This window comes from Rhinolophus sinicus, chromosome 3, assembly GCF_057876585.1.
Source record: "Rhinolophus sinicus isolate RSI-liver-muscle chromosome 3, RSI-T2T, whole genome shotgun sequence".
In the NCBI taxonomy this organism is placed as follows: Eukaryota; Metazoa; Chordata; class Mammalia; order Chiroptera; family Rhinolophidae; genus Rhinolophus; species Rhinolophus sinicus.
The window spans coordinates 100949523-100966924 of record NC_142503.1 but is presented as its reverse complement, the minus strand read 5'-3'; the positions used below and the strand labels follow the sequence as shown (position 1 = coordinate 100966924).

At 39.2% G+C, this 17402-nt stretch overlaps 1 protein-coding gene across 14 annotated transcripts in view; it reads left to right on the top strand.

The window, feature by feature from the left end:
* The window catches only part of PEAK1 (pseudopodium enriched atypical kinase 1), a 346674-nt gene that overhangs the window by 33471 nt on the left and 295801 nt on the right, over nt 1-17402 (top strand). For 2 of the 14 annotated variants that reach the window (XM_088796811.1, XM_074328322.2), the window contains exon 2: nt 12614-12744. The exons of the other annotated variants lie outside the window; for them this stretch is intronic. The gene's annotated coding sequence lies outside the window, so the exon portion shown is untranslated. The remainder of the gene's footprint in view (nt 1-12613; nt 12745-17402) is intronic. 14 annotated transcript variants of the gene reach the window in all.

Here is a 17402-nt window from a genome sequence, read left to right as displayed (position 1 = left end):
GTTTCTTTATTTCCTTATTTGGGCTGGTTTCTTTGTTTTTATCTATGTATGAGGTAGAAGTACTACACCTCTCTGTCTTTGTTGAGTAGTCTTATATGGAAGGTGTCCTGTAGGATCCAGTGGACCTGTCTGCCTGATTGCCTGGTTACACCGGGTGCTCCAGTTGTGTCCACTATGATGGTGGTGTGTACCCTCCTGTAGTAGGTAGGCCTGGGTTGTTTCTTACATGTCAGTGGTGGGGGGTGGTTGACCCTCAGGCTGACTGGCTGGGAGGCTGCCTGTGACTGCAGCAGATGAAATAACTTTGCAGGGTTCACTCCACAGGGTGGGAGTTGTTTTGTTGCCAGAGGAGACTGCCTTTTGGATGTGGGGGGCTTCTGTTCAGGCAGATCTACGTCAGATGCTGCTTTTGCTGGACTTGGAGCCACTTGGTAGGAGCTACAAACTGATTTTCGGTTGGTTGTCCTTTGTGCCCGACTCGGAGGCACTTTGGGAGAGGCTTTGCTGTGAACCGAGGCCTGCTGCCACTAGTGCCAGGCTTGGAACCCTTTGGTCAGCACCATGATGTGAGCTGAAGCCAGCTGTCATTTGTTCTGGGTTTGTGGCCATTCATTTGAGCTACGTTCTAGGCCAAGACTGGCCACTGCTTAAGTGAGGCTTGGGGCCACCTGATAGGAATTACTATGCAAGTTGAGACTGGTTGCCACCTGTAGTGAGCTTGGGGCCTTGGAGCTTAGCAAGAGGTACAAGGCATGTCAAGGCCAGCTGTTGCTTGTTTGTGGCTTGTGGATCTTTGAGAGATTCAGGGAAAGTCTGTAGCATGAGCTGAAGCAGGCTGCTCCTCTGGAGGAGCTGCCATAAGAGTCTGAGGCCAGGCCAGCAAGTTGGGTGGGATGGTATCTCAGGGAATCACTGGGTCAGGATGAACAGTGTTAGCCAGGTTAATGGAGAGCACATATTTGGTGCTCGTGTGCCCCAGGCTTGAACAGGAGGGAACAGGGCATCTGCCCAGTGCTTCCGTCTCCAGACAAAGTTTCTCTCACCCCCGCCCCTCCAGCCTTGGTCCTGATTTAGTCAATTTAGTTCTTCCCTGTGTGTCCTTCGCACCTTATGAGCTGGTATCCCTGCACTGGAGCTTAGAGGGTGCAATGCTGCCATGTTTCCCATGTCTTGCTCTCCCACAGCCCTTTGTCTTTCTCTTATGCAATACTGCCATATTTCCCAGCCACATGTTGTGGGGACTCCTCCTCCCAGCGCCGCTTCCCTGGGCTGGGACCCCTGGCTCCTCACGGGGGACCTCCACAGTCAAGTTATCCCTCCCTATTCCGTGTCTCCGCCCCTGTTACCAGTCTTGATGTGGATTCTATTTTATATATTTATTTATAGTATTTCTTTTCAGCTAGGCTTCACATGGTTCTCAGTGATGGTAGCTCAGTAACTTAGTTGTAAATTTTGATGTTTTCATGGGCAGAGGCTAGAAGAGTTTATTCCACCATCTTGAGTGGAAGACCTCAATTTTCCCAGTTTTACTTCTTTGTTCCCAGTTTGAATCCCTTTTTATTCTCTTGCATGATTGCTCTGGCTAGGACTTCTAGTACTATGTTGAATAATACTGACAAGAGTGGTTATCCTGGTCTTTATCTTATAGTAAAAGCTTTTAGTTTTTCACTATTTAGTAAGGTATTAGCTGAGGATTTGTTATGTGTGGCCTTCATTATGTTGAGGTAGGTGCTTTCCTTCTCTACCCATTTTATTATTTTGTAAATCATGAATGGATGTTGTGCTTTATCAAATGCTTTTTGTGCATCTATTAACATGATCGTTATTTTTATCTTTTATTTTGTTAATGTGGTGTATCACATCGATCGATTTATGCATGTTGAAATATCCTTGAATCTCTGGAATGAATGATGTATCATTATCCTTTTAATGTATTCGACTTGCTAGTATTGTGTTTCCCCCAAAATTAGCCCTAACTGGAAAATAAGCACTAACATGATTTTTCAGGATGACATCACTTGAACATAAGCTCTTATGTGTCTTTTGGAGCAAAACTTAATATAAGACCTGGTCTTGTTTCGGGGAAACATGGTATTTGGTTTAGGATTTTTGCATCTGTGTTCGCCAAAGATGTTGGCTTGTGTTTTGCTTTTTTTTGTGTTGTCCTTGCCTTATTTTGGTATCAGAGCAATGTTGGCCTCATAAAATGAGTTGGGAAGTATTACCTGTTCAATTTTTTGAATGTGTTTGGGAATGATATGTATTAAATCACTCTTTGAGTGTTTCGTAGAATTCACCAGTGAAGCCATCTGGTCCTTGACTCTTGTTTTTGGGAGTTTTTTTTCTTTTTTCTTTTTCATTAGTTTAAATTTCCTTACTAGTGGTCATTCTGCTTAGGTTTTGCAGTTCTTCATTGTTCAGTCTGGGAAGGTTATACAGTTTTAAGAATTTGTCCATTGGGGTTATCGAATTTTGTGGTTATAGCCTTTCATGGTATGCTTGGTATATCTATTTTGTTTTTATGTGGTGTCTGTTGTAACTATTCTTTCATTTCTGATTTTTTCATTTTTATTTTTGTCTTTCTTTTCCTTAGTGAATCTAGACAGAGGTTTGTCAATTTTATTTTTCTTTTCACAGAACCAGGTCTTTATTTCTTGAATGTTTTTCTGTTTTTGTTTTTTTCTGTGTTTCATTTATTTCTGGTCTAATTTTTATTTCCTTTTTTTTCTAATGACTTTAGACTTCATTTGTTCTTTTTGTTTTAGTTCTTTAAGGTGTAATTATTAGATTGTTTATTTGAGATTTTTCTTGTTTCTTGAGGTATGCCTGTAATTCTATAAACTCTTCTTTTGTGTTTGCTGCAACCCCTAAATTTTGATATGTCATATTGTCATTTTCATTTGTTTCTATGTATCTTTTGATCTCTTTTTAAAATTTCTTCTTGCACCCAGTTGTTGTTCAGTAGCATGTTGTTTAATATCAATATATTTCTGGTTTTTCCAGCTTTCTTCTTGTAGTTAATTTCCAGTTTAATACTGTTGTGGTTGGAAAATGTGCTTGGTGTGATTTCAGTCTTAAGTATATTGAGACTAGTTTTGTACCACAGCATATGGTCTTATCTTGAGAATGTTCCCTGTGCAGTTGAGAAAAATGTATACTGTGTCATCTTCGGATGAAAATATTATGTTCATTTGATCTAATGTGTCATTTAAGGCTGATATTTCCTTGTTGACTTTCTGTTTGGATGATCGACCCATTCCTGTCAATGAGATATTCGTGTTCCCTACTGTAATTGTATTTTTGTCAGTTTCTCCCTTTAGGACTGTTAGTAATCGCTTTATTTATTTTGGTGCTCTCAAGTTGGGTGCATAATGACAAGTGTTATGTCCTCTTGATGAATTGTCCTCTTTATCATTATAAAATGTCAATCTTTGTCTCTCAATACCCTTACACCTGCTTTTGTCTAGATACCTTTTGTTTAGAGTATCATCTTCTACCCCTTCACTTTGAGTCTATGTTTGCCCTTATAGGTGAGATAGGTTTCCTGAAGGCAACATATAGTTGGGTCTTGTTTTGTAATTCATCCTGCTGCTCTGTGCCTTTTGATTGGATTGGTGAGTTCAGTCTACAGTGGTACCTCGGTTTTCGAATGTAATCCATTCCGGAAGACCATTCGAATTCTGAAACATTTGAACACTGAGGCACCGTTTCCCCATAGAAAGTAATGCAAAATGGATTTATCCATTCCAGACCTTTAAAATCAACCCCTAAAACTGCAAATTTAGCGTGAATCTTACTATCTAACGATACCATAGATCCATAAAATTTATGGTGTTCGTAAACTGAAACGTTCGTCCACAGAGACGTTTGAAAACTGAGGTACCACTGTATTTATATTTAGGGTGGTTATTGATATACGAGGACTTACTACAGCTGTTTTATCTTTTGTTTTCTGGCTGCTCTGTATCTCCACTGTTTCTATTCCTTTGTGTGACTGTTTGCTGTTTAAGTTTTGTGGTGTCTTATGATTATTTTTTCTCTCTTGCCTCTTTTTGTTGTTGTTTTTTTGTTACATGTCTCAGATCTAGATTTCTGTTTTGTTTTACCATTAGATTTATGTAAAACAATTTTTTTTCATACATACAGTAGCCTTTTCCCTTCAGAGTGCATCTTATCTTCATTCACCTGTGCAAGCTCAGTCCTTTCCTCTGCCCTTTTTATGATTTTGTTGTCACAGATTATGCCTTTTTATGCTGTATGTTTGTTTCCTAATAGCAGAAATTGTAGTTGTTTTTTTTTAAATGGTTTTCCTCGCTTTAATCTTTATGTTATGACTTAGTGTTTAATACCCTATTTTGAAATAGAGTTGCAATTTCCTGCCTCTGTCTGTCTGTCATCTTACTTGAAGTTTTGTATACTTTCATATTTTTGTTTCAGGTAGAACAACTCCTTTCAACATTTATTGTAATGCAGGTCCTTTGATGGTGAATTCTTCAGCTTTGTCTGGAAAACCCCTTATTTTTCCTTCATTTCTAAAGGATAACTTTTCTGGATATATTAATCTTGGCTGGTGATTTCATGTTTTCAGTATTTTGAATATTTCATTCCACTCTGTCCTAGCTTGTAAAGTTTCTGCTAAAAAATGTGGATGATAATCTAATGGGGTTTCCTTTATAGGTTAGTCCTCCTTTCATTGACTGCCTTGAGAATTCTTTCTTTGTCATTAATATTTCTGGTTTAATACAATATGTCTTGGAGAATGTCTTTTTGCATTGAGATAATTAGGTGTTCTGTTAACTTCTTGAATTCAAGGGTCCAGCTCTTTCCATAGCTTTGGGAAGTTCTCATTGATTATTTCTTTGAGCAGGCTCTCTGTTCCCTTCTTCCTCTTTTCTTCTTCTGGTATACCCATTATTTTTATATTGCTTTTATTAATGGCATCAGATAGTTCTCATATATATATATATATATAAATATATATATATTTTCATTTTTAAAAAATCTCTCCGTTCTCTTTTTCTACCTCAGTCATTTCTAGATTTCTGTCTTTGAGATCACTAGTTTTCTCTTCCATCTGGTCTGCCCTGTTTCCCACGCTCTCTAATTTGTTCTTCATCTCATTTATTGAGTTCTTCAACTCCAGAATTTCTGTTTGGTTCTTTTTCATGGTTTTAGTCTCTTTGGTAATGTTTTCCTTTTGTTCGTTGATTTTACTCCTGAGCTAATTGAACTGCCTGTCCGAGTTTTCTTGTGTCTCGTTGAGTTTTTTCAAAACTGCTGTCTTGAATTCTGTTATTTAAATCATAGTCTTCCATGTCTTTGAATTTGGTTTCTGGTTTCTGTTGTCTTTTCGTTTTCTTTTCGAGCTACCTTGTTACTTGCGTAATTCATGGTACTCGATGGATTGTTTCTGTGCCTGGACATTTGAGGTAGTGAACTCTCTTTTATTCAGGCATTGTTCCTTTGAACAGTTCAGCAGATTTATAAGAAGAGGTCTTTCTTTTTGTCTTCCAGTAGATGGTGCTACAGCGGCAAGTTTTTGTTTTTTCTTACCTGCATTACTGTGACTTCTGGGATCTTAGTGGGCTCATGAAAAATGCCCTGCATTCCTGCCTCCCCTCTATGACCAGGTTTCCTTGGTCTTAGGGTACCACATCCATGGTGGGATGTGGCAGGCAGTGGGGCTCCAGACCTGTGGGGTTCCAGAGCTGTCTCCTTGTAATCAGAGGCTGCCAGCTGCACCTGCTGCATGGTTGGCAAAGGAGTGGGTCAGGGGAGTCAGAGTCGGGAGTCTGTGGCTTTACCTTCTTGCTAGTAATGGTGGCTGTAATTTGCTGCTGCCACACTGTTGTACCGCATCTCTACCTGGGTTTAGCCACAATTTGCTCTGGTTACTCAGGCAGGATGGTGCTTTTGCCCCCCGGCTGCTGATTGTGGGCTTCAGCCTGACACTGCCACTGCCACTGTGTCAGCTGGTGCTGGGCAGGAGGGGAGGCATACTCACCAGTCTGTGGCTTTGCTTTCTCTCTAGTAATGGCAGCTGCCAGTGCACGGTTACCACACTGCTGTGCCACGTCTCTGCCTGTCACCTGGTTTAGCTGCAATATGCGCTGGCTCCTGAGGCTGGATTGTTGCTTCTGCCCGGCTGGTCCTCTGAACTGCTGTGTGAGGGCTGCAGCCCGGCTCCTTCCCTGCTGCTGTGACAGTTAGCCGTGTTGGCTGTTGGACTTCGTCTGAAGCCCCTGTCTCTGTGTCTGCCCACCCCCACCCCACCCATTCTGCCTCCTCTGCTTGTTCCCATATGCCCACCTTAGATGTCTCCATGTGCAGATGTCTCAGATGTGGTTGAATGTTGAGCAGGGAATCCTTGGTTGCATTATAGTTGTCTGACTTTTCACTTTAAGGGGAGTAACCAAGGTGTCTTCTCACCCCGCAGTGATGCTGATGTCACTTCCTACACGTCTTTTCAGTTGACATTCATGAGGCACTGAGTTTGCAGTTCAATAGGAATCTACACAGAGTGGTATAGTGGAATGGAAAGGTCCTCCTGCAAATGGTCTGACATGACTAGCTGGGGGACATGGGGGAAGCCATGCTTCCCTCTTGGCTTTGGTTCCCGCTCTGTAAAATCAGGGATTTAGACTGAGGACCCGACCCTTCTAGCTTTGCGTCTTTGCTTCTGAGATGCCACCGAGTCCCTTCTGAGCTGTTTTCTTAGAGCGAAAGTGTATTTGTTCCACAGCCTTTTATTGTACTGTCAAAGCCAGCCTAAATATTCTGGAGCTTTGGGAGTTTTGTTTTCTTTGACTGAAGTTAAGTGATCTAGGTAGATTCTGAGTTTATGACCATTGTGTTATTAGCTTTGTGCTATCAACAGCATTTTAGCAACATAGCAGGATTGTTTCCAAACCAGAAGTTATTAAAATTCGAATGTTGATGAAGAAGAGCTGTAAATACCATGTTTTACACACAGCCATTCTTAGGTATAGCTGGGTGTCCATTCTAACAGTGGCGGTCGTATGATGGGGCAATTAGAAGTAGGGTGCTGGTGCCACACTGCCTACTTCAGCCCCACACCTGGCTCTGCCACTTGCTCATTTGGTGACCTTGGGAAAGTTATGATAACAGTACCTACCTCAGGTTTCTTGAGGAATAAGTGCCTGGCCTGTGGTTCTATATGTGTTTAGCCACAATTAATTAATTAGTTAATTACTTTTACATCCCAGCGGTCAGTCCCTCCTTCAATCCGCACGCTAATCCTATGAAAGTAGTACCATCATTATCCTCATGAGGAGACTGGGGCTTAGAGAGGGTAAGTCACTAGCATCACGTATGAAATAGGTGGCAGAGTCACAATTAAAAGTAGGCTTTCTGACTCATTCCAGACCCACGCTCGTCCTGTTCCTGTACACACTGCTCGAGGGCCAGGCCTTTGGAAGTTCCAAGTGCTGGGAACTACTCTCTGGGCACTGACTTCAGGAGACAGTTGGTGTTAGGAGACCAAAGGCTCAGAGAGAGCATCTGAACGCCTCTCCTGTCACCAGGATAAAATGATGGCATTGCCCTTCCCTCTCTTTATAGATGTGACTTTCAGGCCTCAGGGTTTTCTGGGAATTGTTTTCATACAATGTAATTTTTTTTGTACATCCTCTCTGCAGACTGAGGCAGTATCGTCACCCAGTCCCCAGATAGCCTTCCTGTGACAATGGCCTCGGGTTGTATCTGGGCTGAGTTAGAAAAGACTCCTTTTCTAGGTCTACATGCGTAACTGAGGAGAGTGAAAATTGTTACACACAAAGCAAATTGAAGTGAAGTGAATAACCACGTAACCCTTCCTTTATTCACTAGATGTTTACTGAATATGTAGGTATGACATCTTAATCTGGTTTAGCTCTTGAATTTTTCGCTTGAAAAATTTTTAATGGCTTTACAGTGAAATGGCATCATTGAAAACTTAATTGTTTTCTATTTACAAAACTTTAAAGTGCATTTGTTTTAAGTTCCTATAACCATTTTTTTTTCACTTGAAAATCCTTTAGCAGAAATAAAGGTACACAAATAGGTTTCTATCATTACTCAAACTAGTGTGACCATCTCATACTTAATGATGAGTAATGTAATAGTAAGTAGAGTGGTGCTAGGGACAGACAGTTTGCATTTTGAGTTTGAGAAGATGTTAGCTTAGTCAACTCTGCTCTGTTCAATATTGCAGAAAGGTATCATATTCACTGGGTTTAAGTAGTATAAATATTAAAATGTTGATTGCACTTAAGAAGCCCCGAGCAGTTCTGTAAGCACTCTCTTACCTTCATTTCATAGGTAGTGGAGATAATGGTGAGATAATTTGATCAAGTTTATTCTGAAAAAGTCCTTGTGTTGGCAATTTTTTTCTATAAAAGGCCAGATAGTAAATATTGTCAGTTTTGAGGACTATGTGACCTCTGTCACAACTCCTCAGCTCTGTGGTTGTACAGCACCAATCGCATAACAGCATGTAACCAGTGGGCATGGGTGCTTCAGGAAAACTGTCTTTATGTAGACTGAATGGATCTAGTGAGAGTGGTTAATTAAGGCTTTTGGCAGGGTTGGCCGGTAACTTACAGAAGAGCCAAAAGGTGTTTACGTAGAAATAAAAGCAGTGGTTTGAAATATCAGTGGTACCTCATGGAACTATAGTGGAAACTACAGTGGTACCTCGGTTTTCGAACGTAGTCCGTTCTGGAAGACCGTTCGAGTTCTGAAACGTTTGAAAACAGCCTGCAGCTTGGCCTCAGGATCTTGTACTCAGTGGAAGCCTCCTGACTTCCGAGGTGTGTTTGAAAACCAAAGCATTTACTTCTGGGTTTATGGCGTTCGTAAACCGAAATCTTTGTCAACGAAGACATTTGAAAACCGAGGTACTACTGTACCAAAGAATGCTCTCATAAGGCGTTGTGTTTCCAAAAAGGCGTACTTTTGCTCTCAGTGAATGCTTAGGAAAGAGTCTTGCCTGATGTATTAATAACTTGGAAGCTACTCTTTGTTCCGCCACAGTGCAGATTTTTAGGTTTTTTGTTTATACATTTAAACATAAATGAAAACTTCAGTACCATACAAGAGAGAGCTACTCAGTACTTAATGTAGTTATTTGCCAAATCACATTTTGGGTTGAGTTTTTATTTTTTAACTGACATGCTGACAAGTTGCCAAAGCCTGGTGGCACTGGAAGGCACGTGGCATTGTTGCTGTCCTCTGCAGGAGAATGTCTGAAACAGGCAGCTGACAGCAGGGAAGAGTGAAGGTGAAGGGCAAATGTATAATACTTTGTGAGCCTGCCTTTTTTTTTTTGAACTAAATTTCCAATCTAGTTAGGTTGTGTTTTCTTTCACTCAGATCTTTAGAGTACCTAATTTATTTTCTACGTTCCCCACTCAAGTAAACAAAGGATATTACATTGTCTTACAATTAGTAGCAACCTATGTTTTACAATGTATAATTCTAAGTATGTTCCTGTGTGTGAGTACTTCTGTTTTAGGGCATGAGTAACTGCCTTAAGGTATACCAGTGGCTTAGAAAATGTTTTAAGATACAACGGTCCTTGAGTAATGTCATTTTGTTCAATGTTATTTTGTTATAATGTTAATGGAAAAAAAATTTGATTCCTGGCCTAGGCCACTTCTCTGTGTGGTTTGCACGGTGTCCACATGTCTGCATGGGTTTTCTCTGGGCTCCGATTTCCTCACACATCCCAAAGATGTGCACCTGGGGCGAATTGGCATGTCTCCGTTGTGCCTGTCTCAGAGAGTGTGGGTGGGTGTGAATGGCCCTGAGATGGAAGTTGTGTCCTGTCCCAGGTGGGTCCACCTGGCGCCCTGAGCTGCAGGGAGAGGCTCCACCCACCTGCGACCCTGACCTGGAATCAGCGGCTTGGAAAATAATGATCTTGCTTTTATTCATCTTTTTTAAATGAGCTCAGGTTAATTTCAATTTTTTAATATTAGAAATGTTTTTGATCTTTGTTATTTAGAAGTTTGGTGATGTTTGTGTGACCAGAAATAATATGTAGGAACTTATGTCTTGTTTCTATTAGCCTATGGTAAAGGTGGTTTCCTTATCTATACATGTCATTCTGCTTAAAGTTGCAGTTTCTAAGAACCTATCCACGACTTTCAGTGAGGACATAATATAGTAACCTTGCAACTACTCCATTTTAGAGCTTAAGAAATAGAAAAGGTTAAATACATTAACCAGTCATTCTTAGTACCATATGTGTATTTAACTTGGGACACATTTTCGTGCTTTTATTAAAACATTTGATTTGGAATCCCTCAACCCAGTGTTATTATAAAAACTGGGTTCCATATGGGGTTGCACCAAATTGGGTTTGTCACCAGTTTGAGGCTCTAGCTGGCTGTTTTGCTTGAAGCTTCCTTTTTGTTTCTTTTACACTAATAGTATCAGGATGTCAGGCAGCCCACAATTTGAATCCTTTGTAGAAAAGTTCTGAACAGGATTCTGAAAAGTGTGGTTATCAGATTTTGATGTATCCTTTAACAGTTATCCTACCTAAAGCGATCAAGAGAACAGAATTGGGTACTGCAAGTTTTAACTGTTGTTTCCTCTCAAGGCGGATATTTCCTATTGCAGTGTGTGGATATCATTATTTAAAATAATGGTATAAACTGAGTTCATATTTCTACCTTTTGATCATTCAGAAGCTGGTGTATGAATACATTTTTCAAATAGATAAACGAGCATTGTACATGAAGTTCTTTTTTTCATTTTTGCAGCTTTATGAATATTCATAAAAGTTCTTTTTTTTTTTTTTTTGTCAGATTGATCCATGGAATCCTACATGGAAAAAAACTTTCATGTGTATTCAATCTTCGTTGTATTCGCTTTTAAAAAGCTAGTAGCCACATTCTCAGTGTGCTTAAAACTGTCAGGTTAATAGAAAGAATACTAAGGATTCACAGACAACAAATCAAAACAGAAGAAGAAGGAAAAAAACCCTGGTGTACAACTTGATGGAGTATATTGAATACTGTCCTGTAGAGAGAACACAGAACTGGGAGCTAATGATCCTTTTATCACCTGTAGTGCGCCAGGCATCCACTAGTTGGAGAATTAACAGTACCCGTTAGTTTCTGATAGAGGTGTGCGTAAAGAAGGGAGCCGAAACCAACTTGGTATGGGGTGGGAGGAATGTGCTTCAGGATCCAAGAGCAAGACTGTCAGGAGATTATTTCTAAGAGAAGAACATGACCTTAACAGCCAAGCAGGCAAGGGGAAAAAGACTGTTTATGGATAAAAATGGAATGAGCAAAGGCACGGAGGTCTGAAGGGACGTTAAACATGGAGGATCTGTAGAGGCTGAGAACGCAGTGGCTGGTGAAGAGATTGGAAAAGACTGTTGTTGGATGTGGAATGTTAAGAGTCAGAAGTTTGCCCTGACACTGGCACGGCATCCTTGAAGGAAGCTTGTGTTCATATCCTCTTGGATTTATTAGCTGTGTTTGTTAGACTCTTGCCTCACTAATATTAAAAACAAACAAACAGAGGATGGAGTCTAGTTTAAAACTTCTGTGATTTCTAAAATTATATTAGGAAACTATTTTTTTCACATTGTATCCAATAGCAGAGAAAATGTGAAGGTTATCTTAAAGCTCTGAGATTAGTAGTTTAAAACTCTTGGCTTTCATTCTGGTTTAATTACAATTTTGGCAAAGCATCTAATCCCTTTTAGTCTCACAGGTCAGAAACAATTCGGTTCTTGGACCTTTGTTTTTTCCCTGGTCCTTCTTATCAAGTTGAGTGTGTCAGTGGAGGTGGATGCACATGGAAAGGGCAGGCAAGCAAACTACTTGCTATCAAAGCAGCAACAATGGCTAAATCAGTATTTCTGGAATTACTCCTTCTAGGGTATTTTGGCAGAAAATGCCAGGAAAGTAGGGTGTTGTAATTCAAAAGGATGATTTCCTGGTGGTTGAATTTAAGGCACTTTGTAACCTAGGTGGAAAACGAAGACCCAGGACCTCCCAAGTGAACTCTTAAGGTCCCTTTCTTCCATCAGGCGAATTAATAAAATAACTACTTGCATCTACCATATTCCCAGGATGAACTGAATTTGTACTAGAAAAGGTGGAGTTTGTTGGTAAAGTCAAGGCCAGCTCTTCTTTATTATTCTAACAGCTGTAGCCTTGCTCTGTATGGACCAGTTACCATCTCATGTTGACTTGGTCTCCTTGCTTCCATTATCTTCCAGTTGCAGTCCCAGATTATCGTGTCATGTTATTAATCTTCTTAAAACACGATTTTCATCATGTCATTCCCTTAATTAAAAAATCCACAGTATCTTTTTGCTGTCTGTTTGGGTTCCATAGAACCTCTGGAATGTTCTCTGTGAATGGGGAGAGGGAAGCTTGGGATGTGCTGGGGAATTGAGTCTGACCTAACAAGACAAATCATTAATTTGTATTGTCTAAAGAAAACTTTTTTTTAATTTGGCAAATATCCTTCACTTTGAAATTACCTAAGGAATAAGTCCCTCATAGAAGATTGTGTGATTGTAGGTAGGTAGTCTTGGACAAATAATTGTTACTTAATAATTGATTCTCTCTTATCTCTTTGACAGTTGGATTATGTACATGACAAGCAGGAAGAGGATAAAAAGGAAACTTGCCTTTAAAAATCAGTTATGTCCTTCCTCTCAGCATCTTAATTCAGTACTCAGAGGATTGCTGTTTTGCTAACGCGATTTTTCAGGTACACCAGTGGCACGACACAACCATGAGGCAGATGTGTAGACTTTCCAGCCTGTGTTACTGCTTGCCAGAGCAGACCGTGCTGTGGAGCAACCAGCACCAGCTCCCAGGCCGGTTCTGATTTGCTTTTGGTGGGGGAAAGAGAAAGAGGATTCTTGAAAAGTCAGTGTATCAAAGAATAAAACAGACTACTGGGGCTAAAAAACAAACATAATAAAACAAAGCTGAGTTTACTCATTTGCCAGGCAAGGAAACATAGTAAAGAAATTCACTAATTGTTTAGGAAGAAAAGTCTGGGATTTTTTTTTTTTTTTTTTTTTTTTTTTTAGTACCAGAAGGAGAAGGAATGGTGGTTATTCTAATTAATGACTGAAAACTAATATTTTGGACAGGATGGATGAGTTTGGAGCTCTATATATGACTGGTTAAAACAGGACCCATTGCCGTGACCAGTATTTTGTGTTGGTATCTTCCAGGCAAGTGCTGCCATACAGGGAAAACGTGGCTTTTGTGAGAGTGTCAAGCCCCTTCTCTAAAACTGATTAAATCTCTTGTGAAGGTTCTGGACCTAACCAAGCCTCTCAAGGGTCCCTATTGGTGTAGTCTAAAGTTAGGTGGGACTTCGGGTTGGCACTGAACAGTTCCCACTCTAGACATACGCTTCTAGAATATTCTCAGAAAACCCCTGGACCTGCATGCGTTAGCTGTCGGGAAGCAGGGCCTGGTGTGTCCAGGAGCATACCCCACCCTTCCCAGAGAGCGCAGAAGTGTATGCACACTCGGGTGTGTGTACCACGTGGGTGCTTCTCCCTACCTTCCCACTTGAAGTCTTCTACGTTCTTCTTCAGTGCAGCTTTAGGAGCAGCATTTTCTGAGGGTTCTGAGCTCCGTGGACAGTGCTAATTCCCGGGACTCTCAGAATGCATGCTAAATAACTTTGTTCTTTTGGGAGGGTCTTCCTGTGGACACCCTGAAATATTGGAGTTTCTATTTGAAATACATGATACTGAACTACTTTTATTTATTTCTTTGGAGAAAATGTTTGCGTGGCCTCAGATTCTCAGCAGTGGAGTAGGTGGCCTTTGTCTTCTCTCTCGTTACCTTACTGAACTGTTAATTCATTGCCAGTGTAACTTGTAATCCCTGGGGGGGGGGGCTGCAGCCAGCAGTTTAGGCAAGGTTCATTGCTTTAAAGATAAATCAAAGTCAGTCTCAGCTGAACTACAGCTGTTTCTTGCAGACTAAGGAAAGGGTGCGGCGCGGGGCGGGGGTGTGTGGCAAAGCCCTCAGACTTACATAGCTCGTCTCAGCCCCTGTGTCTGCTTGGCCAAGGGCAGTGTGTGAACCTCTGTTCTATGAATGGTGTATGGTGTGTGGATGAACCAACAGGATTCTCCTTGGTAGCCGAGACTGAGGGTCTTTTCGTAGTTTGACTCAGAATTTGTCTTCAGGATCATTTAATAACATTTCACGTGTATCTTGATTGATTTGCCTTCTAGTTGAGTTTTTGACGTGTATTTTCTGGGGCCAAGGAGAAATGGCAAAGTGATTTTTAAAAGAATTTATTTATTTCAGCAAATAAGCATGCAATGAATGGTATTGGCATTCCAAAACCACTAAGATGTAAAATGTTATTATAAACTTACTGTACAATGGGGTTAAAAATACTTTTAAAATATCAGCAAAGGGAAAGATTTTGTTGCTTTCCAATAATTTTAGAATGCAGCAAATGACAAACTGTAATTCTATAACTGTATACTATAACTCTAACTAAACATGGTTTGTAAATGTAAATAGTAGTGTGCAGTAGTAAGCTCCCTGGTTGCTGGACTATTGAATTCCACACTCTATGAGAAGCAAAAATTTCTGTGGACCATTCATTTAGCCTTCCTTATGATTTACAATGCACATATGCCAAAGAAAGGGAGATCATCCTTTAATAGTTTGTTAAAGCAATGAGATGCACTGTAAAACTTATGTGGCTGACCTTTTCACAAATGAAATAGGAGCTCCACATTATTGGCTTAGTTTTTATGAGATATGCATAGTGTTACTATATAGAATCAATGCAGCCTTTAGGAGTTCTGACTTTTAGGAAATATGACAGGCAGGCAAATTGTTCTTTGTAAATTCATGTGAAATAGTAACATACTGAAATTACAAGTTAGTTGTTTGGCATAAGGGGGAGAAGAGGTCACCCTTGGTCTCAGCTTGTCCGACCACAGGCATTGTTCTAGAAAAAATACACTGTGTGCATTCTTATCAGCAAGTTTTCTTAGGTCAAGTAAAGGAGTTGGGCTTTAAGGTGATTTTTGAATCGGTAGGTGATAGAGTAGGTAGGATGTGGGAGGTTATTCATAAATAGGCATTCATAACAAGATGAGAGTTGTAAATAAAACAGGTTTTATTAAAGGTGTGTGTGTGTGTTTTTAAATAAAGTAGAAAATAACTAATGTAGCAAAATCTTTTGAAGAAAATTCTTTTCAGATGGCTCCGTTTTGTGAAGGATGCTTGTGCTCCTGAAAATTAAAATTGTAATTTCACTATAAGGTGTTTTTGTATAAGGTTCAACTATAAGGTTCCTGTGTCTCCAAAAATTCTAAATTTTTTTTATTATGCTGGTTAAACATTAATATTCAATTCGGAAAACCAGTAGAAACAGAAATGTTGGTCCTCCAAAATGCTCTGGGATTTCCAGAAAGAGGCCGTTCAAGATAAAGCTGATGACATTGGATGTAAAGACTTCTCTTAGGGAGAAGTGATACTGTGTTTCCCCGAAAATAAGACCTAGTCAGACCATTAGCTTTAATGTATCTTTTGGAGCAAAAATTAATATAAGACCCGGTCTTATTTTAATATAAAAATAGTCTTATATTAAAATAAGACCGGTATAATATAATATAATATAATATAATATAATATAATATAATATAATATAATATAATATAATATAATATAATGTAATACTTGGTGTAATGTAATATAATATAATATAATATAATATAATACCAAGTCTCATATTAATTTTTGCTCCAAAAGACGCATTAGAGCTGATGGTCCGACAGTCTTATTTTTGGGGAAACACGGTATTTCTTGGGGCACAATACTATGAAGAGGAGATTTCTACCCGGGAAGTTGTATTCTGAAGTAATTTGCTTTTAGTAAAGAACCTTAAGAGCTGGTACTATTTACATGAGAAGGAACTTGGAGAAAGATCAACTCTTAACCCTCAGTTTTTCCTTTTCTTCTCCATTTCCACTTTTAATCTTCATTTAACCAAATCGTTTACTTCTCCATCAGACATTTGTTGTATGCCTTTTACGGATGGTTCTGACTTTACATATCAATTTATTTATCGTCTTTTTTTTTTGGGAAGCGAGATATTCAAATGATTGCCTTTTTAAAACCAACAGTAAGTTTTCTTTTCTTCTCAATTTGGTGTAAGTGTTCACAAAAGTTGGAGAAAGGTTATTTTTCAGTACTTTTAGTCAAACTCTCATTTATTTTTATCATTCCATCTTTTTCTTCAGTCTCGTTGTGACCTCTTATTTATATCCTTAATTATAGGCGTTCTGTTCAGCTAGTTTTCAGATGATTCTTGAGGTTGATTGTTCTATATTTTATTTGTAGTTTTGGTGTGATCCTGGAAGACAGTACGCAGAACTAATCCATCATTTTGGATCCTCTTCTCATTCCATCTGTTTTAATTTACAATACTATATCTGTCCTGATTGAATTTCATATTTTTTCTTTTGTTTATAATGACCATAGATCCTGGTTTTATCTTTGATTCTCTGTCATGAATGCCTGTATCCCATGTAGAACTTATGAAAGATTCTATAGGTATAAAAATTACTTATATTCTCTTATTTGGTTCTTTCTCCTCAGCATTCTACTACTTCTACATCTAAGTATTTGGTAATTTTTTTTTTGTAATCATTTAGTTCAAAGTGAGTTTAATGAATATAGAATTGTGTGACAGCCCTTAAGCTGACTGGCATCATCCTTGATTTCCCCAGTCAGGGTCAAAAATGTAATTACTAAGTTATATTGTTTTCCTTAGATATTCAGATGGTTACATCCATTGGGATAGTGGACCAAAGTCCAGATCCATTTAAAATAGCTAGTACACCTGGAATTTCAGTGCTAAGTTGATTTACCTTAATTCCATTGAGGCCATCTGGTCAGGGAGTCAGGTTATGGCACTACCTGTTGTGCAGTGGCTTGAATCTTTACTTTGACACTTGCTGGCTGACCTTGTATAGATTATTTCTACCATCAATTCATCATCAGTAAGTTAGGGATGATACTATCTGCCTTGTAAGCTGGTTGTGAAAATTAACAGTCTATGTGAAGAACCTTGCATCTGTCTGGTATACGACATAGGTGCTCAATAAATGGTAGCTACTGTTACTATTACATATCTATTCTTTGTATACATTTTCTGTTTAAATTCATGTGGTAATGCTAATAGCCAAGATAATTTACATGGTTGTTTCAAATTAGGATTAGTGAGACTTTAAGACTTTTATTAAAATTAAAATATATTCTGGCTTTTTTCCCCTTGCTTCCAATTTAATAACTACAAAAAAATAAAAATCAGCCTGATCTTTCTTGATTTGTTCTAAATAAACACAGGATGCTTCTTGAGATTTTACC